At 30.4% G+C, this 9,251-nt stretch overlaps 1 pseudogene; it reads left to right on the forward strand.

Moving 5' to 3' along the window:
- Positions 1-2,744: 2,744 nt before the first annotated feature.
- LOC131072325 (bifunctional protein FolD 2-like) lies at positions 2,745-4,456 on the forward strand (annotated as a pseudogene).
- The last annotated feature ends 4,795 nt before the right edge of the window (positions 4,457-9,251 follow it).

Genomic DNA, 9,251 nt, shown 5'->3' on the forward strand with positions numbered 1-9,251 from the left:
TAATAGTTATTTAAATAAGTAATTATTCATCCCCGTTTAAATGAGTTTCTTATAAATATTTTTTATTAATATTTATTTTAACCAAAGCATCACAATACCATTTATTTTTATCCTCCTCTCAATTCTAAAGATTTATTTTATACCGTTTATCTTCTCCTATAGAAAAAGTCACATAATAGGACCAATAAAAGAAGTACGAGAAGGAGGCACTAAATCAATAGAATAATTTAAATCATCGTCTAAATTAGGAAAAACCATGAGATGGCCTAAAATAATATTTTCGCACCATGTAGAAGAAGACATTAGATGAGAGTGATGGGGACAAGCGAAGGCCAAATGATTAGTAGAAAAACAATGTCTAAAACAAAAAGGAATACCCTCGTAATCTATCATCTAAGTCAAAGGATTGTCATTCAACTGTAATAATCTTATCCAACAAATCTTTTGACGTATCCATATCTACAAGATTACAAGCATAGGAAGTATGGGAAAAACTACTAATATTTGTGTCCACCTTAAAGAACTAACTGAGAGCATTACCAATAACCTCATAAGTTGATTCACACCAAAAATATAGTGAAAGATAGAAAAGTATTACCCCAATAAGGGAAACATCAATAGACTCATTTTAACAAGTCAAAAGCAAATTCAAGGACAAAGAGAGGATGAGAACCTCATTTCCAGTCCCCCACAACCAAAATAGTGGCTTGATATTCTAGAGAGGCAAAATAAACAACAAAAAATCCATAGGCACAAGGGTATATTTCCATCCAACACTCTACCACAAGAGTTCATTTCTGAGAGCTCCATTTATGCAAGTTCAACAACATCAGCCAAAAATTACTAAACTTGCAAAAAAATCCTTTCCACTCAAAAAACTAGATATTTTCAACCACCTCTTGGCCAAGAACCAACACATGAACCATGGAGGTATAGGGGAGGAATTTCTAAGTAGCACCCACAATCATAAGTGGAGAAATATTGAGAGGGCTACACCCTAAGTCGACAAAGGGCACCTTAAGTGATGAGGAGGTAGCCACCCTAGGCAAAACAATATTGGAAACAACTTACTCAACAATTCAAGGGACACCCATTTCATCTACCAACAACATCCAAGATGTAGGATTACACACCCCAATCATAAGGGAAGCCAAAGTCTAAGAGATGGTAGCTGTACCCATCAAAACTACACCACTACTAATAAGTAGAATATCCATAATCAAGTTGCAAAAAGGGGGGAAATTGTAACCAAGTGAAGTGAGAAACCAAGTTTTGAAATCAAGAGAGTGAGAAACCATGATGAAGCTAAAAGTATTAAGGAAATAATATTATTAAAAATATTTTCTCAAAGGTAATTTCATAGAGGATAAATGCTTTCGCAATAATTGAGGATTTAAAAGAGAAATATAAAAATATTGTTAATATATTAATGTTTCAATGAGAGAACATGTTTATGCCTTACATGAACACCTTGAAATTTCCAAAGAAACTAGGGACCCCAATTTTCCTATTTTTACCTTCTATATGTTTTGATCATCTTTGTTCCATCTCTAATATTTGATAAAGTATTTTTCTCAATGGGACCTTTGTGAGCATTTTTTTCTTGTTCTTTGTCTATCATCCCTCACACATCAATCATGTGCCAAATTACATAAATATTGAAATTGTTTAAATATGAAGATGTTTTCTGTAAGTTTTCTCTCATATTATTTTTCAAAGCTTTATTTGGTGTCATTTTTTAATTTTGGTCTCCATTTTGTAATTATTGAAATTTTACATTTATTAAAATAGTTCTAGGCCAATAGTTAAATAAAATAAATTAATTAGTTTGACAGTTTCATGGAAATTACTTTCCTGTAACAAGTTTTAGTGGTCATATGGACAAATATTGACTTTATATAGCTAATGCACATCAATGTAAAATTCATCCAATTACATACAATTTTTTTTTATCAATTTCCCTTTCCTATGCAATAATGGTTTGATTTCTATTTACATTTTGCAAGTTATATGGACAAATATTGATTTTATATAGCTAATGCACATCAATGTAAAATTCATCCAACTACATACAATTTTTTTTATTAATTTCCCTTTCCTATGCAATAATGGTTTGATTTCTATTTGCTATTTCAACTGGTATTGATGTCCAATAAAATGACAGTTGACACGAGTGCGTTATGCAATGTGAAGTTGTTGGTAAAATATATTGTTTAAAGGTATTCAAGGTTAAAGCTTTGAAGCAGGAGAAGAAGCTGATGATCCACTTTAAAGACCAGAGTGCAATGCAAAGGTGAGGGAAGCAGAATTTAGTAGATTCCACATCATTATCGCATGAGTACAGTGGGCACCAAATTTAAACATCAAACAACTTATAAAGGATGACAATGTCTATGGCGGTGATGTTAGATAGGCGGGAGGAATAGAGTTGTATTCTACAAACAAAAGAAGTATTAGAGTGAGCCACAAACTAGAGAAGATAAATTTGAAGGTAAGGGGAGATTGTAGTAAAGGTGTTATGAGCAACACTTTTCTGTATTTTATTTTTGTCAACGTGCTGCAGAGAAGATAAATCTCCATGTGCTTTTTTAACTAACTATGGTGGAATAAGTAGTGGATTAGACAAAGATAGAGGAAGTATTTTACTATGGAATCTTGTAAACTGGGATGAGAAGGCATTAAAAAGATTTACGCCACACTACATTTTTTTATTTTTGCGTAGAAATTTTGAAAAGGTCGATTAAATGGTGAAGAGTGTCTCTATCCTGGGGGAAAGTTTATTAAATCCATGCCAAGTATATGGAAATGATCACATAGTGGCTCATGGTATATTGTAGTCGTTATTAAGCCTGTTATGTTTTTAAACAAACAAAAGGGAGCAAAATAGCTTGGATTACCAAGTCAATAGTTTTATTTCTACTAAATTTATGTATTTTAAAGTTTAGATAAAACAAAACTTTAAAGGTTATATTGAAAGTTGGCATCAATACATTCAAGATTGTAGCGACAAAGTTGAAGGATCTTGAATATTGTAACTTGCAAGAAATAATGGAAGCTTCAAGTTATTAAAATAGAAATTACACAAGGGTAATGTGTTGCAATTTTGGAGTTAAAATGATTTATTTTTGTTACATTATGTTATCAAATCTTTGTCCTTTTCAAGCCATCACTATTATAGTTGACGAGGCATACAAAGATTCACATGCAACATCAAATGGAGAAAGCATAAAGAAGATTATTATTTGAGGTTGGAGTTGTGGATTTTGGGAGGAAAGGTGTCTCATATGCAGACATTTTGTTGGTGATTCATACTGACATTTCAAAGGTAAGGTGTTTCATGCACAACATAAAGTTCTAGATTAGGTATTAGATGCACTAAAAGGAGATGTGGATTTTGGAGGAGATGTGTCTCATTTTGCATGGAAGTTGGTGGGAAAAAAATTATTTTCTCTCATGTTGTGCAGATGGTTGCACGTTCTACAACTAGTAGATCCACTAATGAAGTTAGTTTGGTGTTTCCTAGGTGAGGAAGAAGAATTGGTGAAGGGGCTTCATTAAAATATCCATAGGGGTTTTGTTCAATCCTTACAATGTTCCACTCTTGTTCGAATTAATGGAATAAGGAGGGGAATGTTAGATTTTTACATTGATTACTATAGTTCTAGGTTAATACTTAAATAGAATAAACTAGTTAGTTTGTTAGTTGAAAGGAAGTTACTTTCCCATATAAGGGAGTTTTGGTAGTTTAATGGGAAAATAATGGATTTATATAGCTAATACAGATCAATGTCAAATTCATCCAATTGCATATAAATTTTTTATCAATTTGTCTTTCGTCTAGAAAATTGGTTTTATTTCTATTTGTAGTTGTCACTATAGGTAAAAGGAAACAATCTTAGGTTTATGTCTGCATGAAGAGAAAAGCGTGTGTAGAGGTTGGCATAAAATCCATTGATATTGACTTATCAAGAGATGCATCAAAAGAGTTGGTGCTTCATGCAATTCTTACTATAAGTGTCAATCCTCATGTACATGCTATATTGGTGTAACTTCCATTACCATCTCACATCAATGAAGAGAGAATATTGATTCCTACAAGAATAAAAAGGATGTAGATAGATTTTATCGTCTCAATAATAGAAAACTTGCAATGAAAGGGAGGGAGCCTATGTTTGATCCTTGTACACCAAAGGGATGAATTGAACTATTACAAAGGAGTCGGATATCCATATCAATAAAATGAGGAGTTGTGATTGGAAGGAGTAACATAATAGGGTTTCATATTGCATTGCTTCTAATAAAACTAGGTGCAAGTGTATCTATTGTGCATAGTCAAACTCCAAATCCAAACAATATAATATGTGAGGTAAATATTATAATTGTAGACTGGATCAAACTAGGGTCTACTACTATTGATGTGGAGACAAATGCAATTGATGAGCTAAGTGAAAATTAGGTTAAAAATTAATTGGTTTTGAGGAGGACAAAGATGTTGCAGCATGGATCTCTTGATTACTATGATGTGTTAGACCAATGAATATATTAGTGCTTCTTATAAAAATGTTGTAGGATGGATCTCTTAAGTACTAGGAGGTGTTGGACCAATGACTATTTCATTGCTTCCTACAAATAAATGATGGATATCTTGAGTACTAGGAGATGTTCAATGGATATCTCAAGTACTAGAAGTTGTTGATGCTTATGTACAAATATGGTGTTGAAGGATCACTACACATTTATGATAATATAGGCTAACACCATTTTTCTTCATAGATTTAAATAAGTTTCAGTAAAAATATTTATTCAAACATGGCATGAGAATTTCACTGTGGAAGAGATTTAATCAAGCACTCCAAAAACAAATTGCATTATAAAAAATAGAATATTTTTGTCAAATACTTTTATGGACAAATTATCAAATAATCTACATTTCAAGCTACCCATCAAATTATACACATTTCCTCTTTCTAAACTATTAAATAATAACATGAAGAATATTATTTCCAACCCATAGAAATCAAGAGTCTCAAAACAATTCAAAGCATCTTTTACCAACCTCGATGTAGTATAAGAAAAATTACTCAAATTATAATGTACATTTAAGTTGTCTAATTAGATATTTAAGTACCTTTTCATCCAAAACTCCTTCAAGTGAGAGTATCTCAATAGAAGACTCTACTCTAAATAAAGTCTTGTATAAAGGACTCACCAGCACCTTGGGTACTTCCTCTTCTTTGGAATATTTGTTTATATAAACAATCTATACTTGAGGGATCCTATCAGGACATTCATTATTTCTATGGATAGAGATAAATTTTAAAGTACATTCTTCATAATCCATCATCAACATAACCCTCTTTACATTTTATTATTTTCAAATCCCTTTTACAGATGTATTTTTGTTAAATTCTAATGTCAAGGTTGGATATTATTTTTAACTGGTCTATAGATATTTTAATGAGCTTGTGAAAAATAATAAACTATTTCACAAAGGAAATAAATTCCTTTGGTGTCACATGATCTATAAAATAGGAAGGATATTCCCCATTCTATCAGCAAGCATAAATTTATTAATCTTAGAATTTGAGAACAAAGTAATTGAAAATTTATAGTAACTACATAGAAAAAATAAATCATACAAAAGAGTTAAAATTTCAATAAGGAAACCAAGATACCTCGAAAAAATTCTTATGCTAAAGGACACTAGAACATGGTTTGCCCCAAAGTAGCTAGTCCCACATGTTTGATTAGGCACAAAATGAGCATTGGGAAGGGAAAAAATATTAAACTCAAAGCAAAATAATATACCATGTGTAAATAGATTCTTAATGCTACAATTTTGAATCAAAGTGTTGAGGTCAGATACAAAGTGTTTTAACTATATGAACATTTTTTTAATTTTCAAAATCCTTGGTGAAAGTGACCTTAAAAGAAAGTTCATTCATTTGAAGGTCCTTATGCTACCCTGCTCATTCTACTCACTTATTTTTTCAATAAAATTACTACTTGGAAGCAATATTTACACTATCTGAATTCAGTAAGGATGATATGAGATTTTGTAACGTCACAATCCTCAAATTAAGCTTAATATAAAATAATAATTTATAATATATTTTATTTAATGTTTATGTTTATTTTTTATTTTATAGTCAACATAAGTCTTTTAAAAAATTAATGTTCCTTGATGCATATAAGGAAAAATTAACAAAAGAATCAGACTAAATTTGTTTTAAAATGTCCACACTCTCTATAAATGATGTCTTTATTTCAATAAAAAACTAATAATTTGGATATATAAATTTAGAATAATCATTATAGCATAATGATACTCTAAATTATATTTTTGTTGAACTAAAGGTTATTATACTAAATAAAATATGCAATAAAATATTAAAAAACACATAAGCCTACCTTAAATGTTAGTGTTGGTGTTCTATTTACGAAATTATAATGTATATATTTTAGAAAATAATTAATGTATCATGGAATAACATCACTCATTAAAATAATATAAGTTTAAAAATTAAGTTAAAATTTGTTGTTTAAAAAATGATATATTCTTTAAACTACAAAATATAATTTTAAATCTACACACAAAATATCAATATTTACTACTTCATATAGTCTTTAAATTCTAAATGCTTTTCTTTCTATAAGTGATTGAAAATAAATTTTATTTTGATAAATTGATGAAGATTCACATTTACAACATAAAGTGGAACACCCTATCTCTTGAATTCAAATGTATGTACATGTATGTATGTGAAAGATCATGAGGGGCCAAAAAGTGGTGATATTGCAATTAAAGTCCTGATTGAGAGGATGATTGAAAAATATATCTATAACTTTCAAATTATTTCACATTTTTTTAATCTAAAACATGGGTCATATTCTATGCTTCGTATACTATAGGATTAAAAAAATTGAATTTTATAAATTTTTGACCAAGTTATGGTGCTCAAACATACGAGTTTTTTATATTTTGAAAATATTGTAGTAAAAATATCATAATTAATTATTTATTAAAAAAAATATAAAAATATGTGTCACATCTAGACATGATTCTTCTATTTATATCTAAAATATTATAAAAAACATTGTGATTTGATTGTTGTTAGGGTGGCCAGACAGACACGTACTTATTTATCTTTTTCCTGAAATTTTAGTACTACTGCATTGAAATTTCAAATTTTCATCAAATGGAATTTTTTTTAATTTCATAAAATAACTAGTATCTTAGAAACTATATTCAAATTGCTCAAAATTCAATTCTTACATAGTTTTGAAATACTATTGGTAACTTATTCAAACTTTTTTGTCAAGTTGCCTAACTCTTTTTTTTTTTGTGATTTTCATTGCCACTTGAGGGCCTATTTGGCCCACCATGATCCTACACATACCCGTATATTAAAAAACTACAAGATTTATTTTTAATCACTTGAAATATCTCCCTTTAGAATAATAAATCATCTCTAAATTAAACTCTATATCATCTATGCTTCACAATATTCATGTATAGGGAGTGAAAGTTTTCTAGATCTAAAACATCACTATATAGAATGTCACAAAATAATCACTTCCAATAGAGAATTCACCATGGCTTTTATGTTTTCTCATGTGTTGCAATTAAGGATTTCACAAAAATGAGAAGAACACTTTATTTTAAATATCTCACACACCAAAATCTAGAAATGAATGTTTGGTACCACAATGAATATTTGTATTATTTAAAAAGTTGCCCCTATCAAAAATCATGCCAATGGTCACAACATATCAATATTTTTAAGATCAAATATAATTACTAAAGGGAAAACCTTAAGAAAGAAAAATAAATGTACGAAAGGAACTTGGATATAGAGAAGAATAATAATATAATTTGCAATCAAATTTAACACATAGGAAATGCATAACTCGGCCCTAAATGATATGCATGCATCATAGAACTCACCAAAATGTGACAATAAAGGAAATCAAAAGTGAAGACGTATGAGAAAGCATGAATTTAAATTTATTTATTTTTGGTAATTAAATAGCTACTAGGGGTAGCATTGGTTCTATTAGAATCAAAAAATGCTTTTACATCAAATAATGGAAATAAGACATCCAAGCCCATTAATATACTCCTATAGAAAAACAATAGATAAAATTAAATAGTACCATCTCCATACCATCCATCGCCCATAGAATTATCACCCTAAATAGAATTTGTGGGGGAAGACATGAAGCGGAAATACTAGACATCTACTTTACATTTGGTATGAGAGTGAAGTTGCATGCTAAAAGTTCCCTCATTTTCTTCCTCTTACTTTGCACAATATTCCAAACAACTTCATGGGCATCATCTCTAGTTGACCCTTTTTCCTTCAGTGAGGCAATTTCCTAATCTCGATGAAGTAGAGATATAGGGCACAACGTGGCTACATCCAATCCCTCATTGGGAAGCAAAGAATCCACACTACTAACCCTCCCAATAGGAGGAGTAACCACAAAAACCTTAGTGAGTGTTGTTTTTTCTTTGGTGGAGCAATTGAATTCCTAAGACTTGAGTCCTCAATCTATTGGGCCAACTAGAAGGAGGAAATGTCAACTTTAAAAACATTGTCACCCCATTCTCAAGAGAACTAATCATCTTCTATGAAGCATTCCAGGAATTGCATGGTGAAGCAAAAATTGGATTGTCCCCTATGGAAGTCTAAGTCATATCAATGGCCTCATTACCTTGATCTAGATCTTCCTTTTATACCATGAAGTGGTGGTGAGAGACATCTTTCCACCACAAAACATGACTATCTTTTCTTTGTTTAGCACACTATGCAACAACATGTCCAGTGTAAAAACATCTATGACACCATATTGAAACACCATCATAATCTACCGGCTGAATCTAGTGACTATTTTTATCGTTGAGAGAAATATCTACATGAGACTCTTTGTTGGTGTTATTCTCTACCAAGATATGAGCACATGTAGTATAAAAAAAATTAGTAGATCGCTCATCAACATCCAAGAATTTTCCTAATGAGTTGTCAATAGCTTCAAAGTAGGAGTCAAACCAAAATTGAAAGTTAAATTTAGAAACCTTACCCAAAGTGGAATGGTAGAAAATGATTCAATATTTGAATTGAAAGAAGGCTGACAAGGTTTCAACATAAGAAAGTGTTGTTTGTAATCCCACATGTAATCACAAAAAATAGTGCAACGGTCTTTAATATTGTCAAATATTACAACAAAGGACGATGAGAATAGTTATA

Source organism: Cryptomeria japonica, chromosome 7 (genome assembly GCF_030272615.1).
Source record: "Cryptomeria japonica chromosome 7, Sugi_1.0, whole genome shotgun sequence".
Lineage (NCBI taxonomy): Eukaryota > Viridiplantae > Streptophyta > Pinopsida > Cupressales > Cupressaceae > Cryptomeria > Cryptomeria japonica.